The sequence below is a fragment of the Arvicola amphibius genome, chromosome 15 (assembly GCF_903992535.2).
Source record: "Arvicola amphibius chromosome 15, mArvAmp1.2, whole genome shotgun sequence".
Classification (NCBI taxonomy): Eukaryota; Metazoa; Chordata; class Mammalia; order Rodentia; family Cricetidae; genus Arvicola; species Arvicola amphibius.
In genome coordinates, this window is record NC_052061.1 from 54,472,636 (window position 1) to 54,478,615 (window position 5,980).

The 5,980-nt window shown below is 39.1% G+C and overlaps 1 pseudogene; it reads left to right on the top strand.

Annotated features, from left to right (window-relative positions):
* The first annotated feature begins 1,814 nt into the window (after positions 1-1,814).
* Positions 1,815-3,030, top strand: LOC119801755 (annotated as a pseudogene).
* The last annotated feature ends 2,950 nt before the right edge of the window (positions 3,031-5,980 follow it).

Here is a 5,980-nt window from a genome sequence, read left to right on the forward strand (position 1 = left end):
CTGAAGATGGCCAGCATGACCTGTTCATGACATAGCTTGTCATAGGCTACCAATATTCACGGGCCATAGAAAATTCCAAGAATAACTGCCATCAAAGGGAAAGTCCCCCCTCAGAGGAAGCACTAGACCAGCGTTTCATTGATGACCTTATCTGAACGCAAATACTACCCTAAGGACCCATATAAGACAACCAGGTGGACATTATTGCCCACAGGTGCAATGACCAAGAAGCCTGGTGAGAGTATGGACCCTGTTCTGGAAGGGGTGTGGGTGTCTCTATCTGGACATGGCCAAAACGGCCTTCTTTGCTCCATAATTACAAAGGGACCCTGCTACCATGAGGTACCTCAGCACCCTGCGCTCTCCTTTCCCCAGGTGAAATCCTTAAGAACCACCATCTCTGCGTCCCATGACGTTGTTTCTCTTTGACCGGGCTACAGTCAAGAAAGAGCTGGGGGCTTTCCAACAGCTCACAGCTGTCTTACTGGGGAACGCTGACACCCGTGTTGTTTGAGTTAAGGATTGAGTTAAGGCACATCTCTGCCTGCTTATTGAGGTTGTGGCAGGGGTTATTAGTACAAGGAAAAGACACTTTACATAGATTTTTGTAAAATATATAATCTGTAGGAGGGAGTTGAAAGGTAGAACACACACTTAAAAAGTCACTTACTGGCCTGTTTCAGGGCCTTAGTCCATAGGAGCTTTATCCATGAAATAAATACAGAATCAGAAATTACAGACAAAGGGTACAAACTCTTTGTCACTGTTCTCCAGTTATCTTAAGGTATTTTAGGTCCAAATAAAGAGTCCATAAAATAGATCTCAATTTTTCATGAAGAGAAAATGGGGGTAATGAGTTTTCATTTCAAGATAACATAACATCACAGATAATGCTCACACTTACTATATAATCTCCCAGTCCTAGAACCCACAGATAATTCTCCCACACTTACTATAATATCACAGATAATGCTCACACTTACTGTATAATCTCACAGTCCTAGAACTTTTTTGTTCCTTTGTTTATGTCTGTTATTGAGTCTCTCTGCCAAACTTTTATCTTGTTCTTCATATTCATCTACATAAATACATTAGTATAGTAAACAAGAAGACAGACATACATTTCAAATTCATAAAATGAGTGCAACAGCATTTCTCCAATTAACCAGATTACTACAATATGAGCAAAAAGTTAAAGAGATGTAATGGATAGTATCAAATTTGTGCCCTAATTTTATAAACGTGTTAAGTTCTACCTTAGTTTCTAGTTAGGCTCTTCTAGTGTCTGTTTGTGCTAATGCACATAAATAATAGGGCGGTGGCAATGTATCTGTACACAATGCACACAATTCTTGTAGCAATTACAATATAGTAAAGCTCATGATGGGGGAAGGTTAAAAAAAACCAGGGCGCACAATATTGTAAACTAAACATCTCTAAAACAATGTATGGGAATTCTTGAGGTAATGTTAAGTGGGGAAAAAAGAAGGAAAAGCGTAGCTTATGTGCTACCCTCCATAATAAGAAGAAGGGCAGGGCATAGGGAAGAAGAAGAAGCAAAGAGACTCATCGTTATAAAAGAAAATACAGTAAAGGTATCAAAATCATGCAGCTTAAGAAGTGGTGGAGGAGACAAAGTCTGGATGTTCTTTTAGGTAAAAAAGACTTTCTACAGTTTCATTTAGAAACAGGTTGATTTCCCACATATTCCAGAAATTGGATAAAACCATCAAGTATAATATAAAAGAAAGATGAAGTGGAACAAAGGAGAAAGAAAACTTAAGTAAGTGGGTCTCCTGAGAGGAGGGTGGGAAATGGTCCAAATAGCCGGCCAATATATTGGGGAAAAAGAGAGGGACAGAACCACAAGCAAATCAAAAATCTCTCTGGATTCAAATAAGCAACATCAATTCTCAGAAAATGATGAACAAAGAAAACAATTTCTTCCTTTGCAATACGTAGGAGATTTGGCTACAGAGAGTGCACCAGACCTCAAAGACCATCAATACGTTGGTTATGCAGCTATAGAATCTTTGCCAGATGTTTCCCAACTCTGCAGTGACTCAGTTTTTTCTCTGAGATACCATGCATGAGATGGGAGAAATGACTGACACCAAAGGCCGTGCATTGTTTCCAGGGTGGGATGTGCTCGTTTATTTTGAAAATCACAAGAGCTTTTATTTCCAACCTCTGATTTCTGGCATCCAGTTGTAACCCCTGCCCTGATATGCATGAGCAGATGCTTATTAAGTGTCCAGTCCTCTCTCTACAAGAAGTGATAAGAGGCCTGTTTGTGTGCTGCTTATTCCTGGAGTATGTGTTCCTGTCTCAGAGATCTGTCCCTGAGCTTTTGAATTTTCTTCTTGGGATTCTTTACATAGCAACTCCAAACATTATAGCCAAGGTTCTGGCTCTGGTGCACCCAGAGCACTTGGGAAAAACTCGGAATTGCTCGCGTCTCTGACAAAGCAGATATGGTCTGGTGGCAGAGGGGAAGCCTTTCCTTGCCACTGGACAAGAAGATTGCAGTACTATGACAGCAAACTGAAGCCAATCATAGGAGACTCTCCTGCCTGGCCTCCTGTATGACCCCTGCTGAAGCACTGTGTGCTCATGTACAATGTATTGCCGGTCTTCCATACCATCATCAGGCCCCCACTGAGCCCTCCTGACAGAGCATCCTTCCCCAAGACCTTGAGGAGCTGTCTCGAAGCATACTGTCGGAAATGGAAAGCCGAAAGCAGCATGTCGGCCCACTGATATGCAAGCAGAGCAAGCCAGTCCCACTGAAGCTGGTCACCCCCTGCTAGTCAAAGTGCTTGACTTTGGACGGAAACAAGACAGCACTAAGGAAAGAGCCGGAAAGGAAAAGACGAATTCGCAAACACAAGTGGGAATTTAAAGGCGCGGTCCGGGAGATCCAAAAGGAGAATTCTGGCCAGGATTCAGCTCTCAGAAATCATGGAATGGGATGTGGAAAGGAAGCGCAAGGTATGGAAGGCTCTGAAGAGGAAAAAGTTCAAAAAATAAATTGTTTTGTAAATGTAAAAAAAAAAAAAATCAACTCAGAATGCACCAAAAACTTGGACATGAGACTTGAAACAGAAGTGCTTGAGAAAAACAGGCAACACCTTCTGGATATTAATAGAAGCAATGATTTTTCTCATTAAAACTCCAAGATCACAGTAAGCAAAGCTGACGTGTGAGGGTCCTAGCAAACTCACTAACTTTATAGGAACGAGGACAACCACTGAGTGATTGGGCAGCCTACACAAACAGAGAGAACCCTTGCCAGCTGTCGGTTAATAGCCAAGATATGTCAAAATGTAAAAGGCCCCAACAACAGAAATTAAGGAATGCAATTAAAAATGGCCACCGTAGACATACTTTCAAAGAAATGCAAATATTCAATACATGAACACACTCTGTAACACTAGCTATCAGGGAAATTCAAATCGATGAGACAATACAGACCAAGACAGAACGGTTAATGATGAACAGATATTGTTGAGGATGTGAAGGAAAAGAACCCTTGCATGCTGTTGCTGGGAATAAGCTAAGCACAGAAAGACAAGTATCACAAATGGTGCGTGTTATTTCGTGGGTGGAAACAAAGAAAAAATGACTTAAAGGTAGAAGAGGGTTTTTTGTGGGCTGGGGAGGAGTCAGTGCTAGGGGACAAGGGTAGAGAGAAGAAAGTTTGATGGAGATCAATACATCGAAACTATTATGTGATGATGATATAACACAAATAAAAATGAAGAAAATAAAGAGAAACGTATTAGAATATCTGACTTTACAATAGCAATAATATTAAAATAGCAATATTTTTAAAATTGTGTTCTTACAGTGTTGTGTGTGTAATTTGAATAAATCAGAAATAAATAAATAAATAAAAATGTGAAAATTATAACAATGATATTACCGAGAGAATACAGGGTCAATCTGCTACTGCACATAGACATGGACAACTTTTTATTCTATGGGTGTTCCCTCTTTGAAAAGTTTAAGACTGTGTGTGCATGCATGTGTATGTATGTGTGCGCATGCATGTGTATGTATTTGTGTGTGCATGCATGTGTATGTATTTGTGTAAACATGGTGGAAATACTATATTTAAACACAACCTAGCTGTAAACTGCTTGCCTCAAAGAAAGGATATAAAAATGACTTGTCATGAATGAACTGACAACCAAATCAGGCTGGAAGTAGTCAACAGGAGAGACTGCCTATGACGCCTGAGGCCCTGGGGTTCAGTAACCCACTCCCCAAAGGATAAATACAACATGGTTCTATCAATGTTAGAAACAGAAGGAAAGATGAGTTCTTTCAGAAATATGGGGATCGGTATATGGTAAATACCAATAATGTAAAAAGTCTGAAGAGCACAGAGAATGGAAGTTTCTAAAAGAGCAATGGGATGTGCCCTCGCTGTGCTCAGAAACAAATAGTACAGTTGTTTTAACTGTAATGTTTCTCATCGCTCTTGACTCAGATGCAATATTTCTATCTCATCTTCCCCCACACTTAGGACTACAAAGAAAAGTCTTCTAAAGCTCAGAATTGAAGCCATACATATTATATAAATACTAAGTTAGTAACATACAGTAATTCAGACATAAAGAACTTCATACTCATGACAATAAACTAATAAAGAAGATGACCTGCTTGAACTGCAAACACTATGTTACTTTTCAGATACACAGGTAGATGATACATTCTCTAGTTTTCTTAAAGTATTAAGACGAGATTATCTATAAATTAAAAGTTTAAAATATTTGTCATTAAATACCTAAGGGAAAATATGTGGTTATAAAACTATAGAGACTTAAGGACAGTTATAGAAACAAATTTTAAAAAATCAAGACACAAAGAATATGCTGTATTACTATTATGTGAGTATGAGTACTAATTAAAAGACAGCCAACTGTACTTAAAACATAAAACCATTATCATCACATGCATCATAAAAGGCACGCGACAAGACACACGTGTGAGGGAGATCACACTGCTAAGATGGAAAACGAGGTTATCAAGAAAACATCAGATAAAAAAACAGTACACTTCACGAACAGAAAAAAATAGTTTTAAGTCAAACATAGAACTACGGAAGTGATAAGGACTGTGTTTCCACCAGGATTAAAGTAGTTTCAGTATAATGGAGTCAGTAGAAAAATTAACAACTGCTATAGTAACACAGGTTAATCATCAATAAAGAACAGCAACTAGGAATAATTCTTTACAAACTAAAAAGCTAACAGAACCGTCCATTAGCTATGAGGTGAGGGACAAGTTATCCTGAATTCAACTGAAACCAGCTTAACAGTATTTTAATAACTACTTACTGATCACATTCTCATATCTGGTGGCTTCACGATCTCAATTTCAGATTGCATTCTTGAAATTAACTCAAGTGTTCGGGCGGTTTTGCAGTGATAAAAGTGCTGAAAAGAGACAGAGTTATGGTGAGACTTCTGAGCAGGCCACATCCAGGCCAGCGTGCAACGCAACATGAAGAGGATGCAGAGCTGACTTCACCAACTATGCAGCAAAAAGGGACAGTAGAGCTGACAGAAGAAGTGTGAGGAGCTTCCCTGTATGTGGAGAGCAAGCTGCAGAGTGGCCACTGCCCATACAAATGACAGCCAGAAGGTGCCCAAGCTTGCATCTTAGTTCTCTAGGTATCTTAAAGTATGCATATTTAGATGAGAAGTTCTAAGTATGAATAGGGGAAAAGGAATGGCATGGGATGTGAGTATGTGTGATAGCAATGGAAGGGAGAGAGGAGAGAGGAGGGAGTAGTAATCAGAATACTATCATCTCTCAGCTATCTATCTATCTATCTATCTATCTATCTATCTATCTATCTATCTATCCATCCATCCATCTGTTAACGTATGTGAAATTGCTGAAGAATAGAAATTTTAAATTATCATAATAATGCTAAAATATATGTTCATATAAGTAAGCATGGTCGATG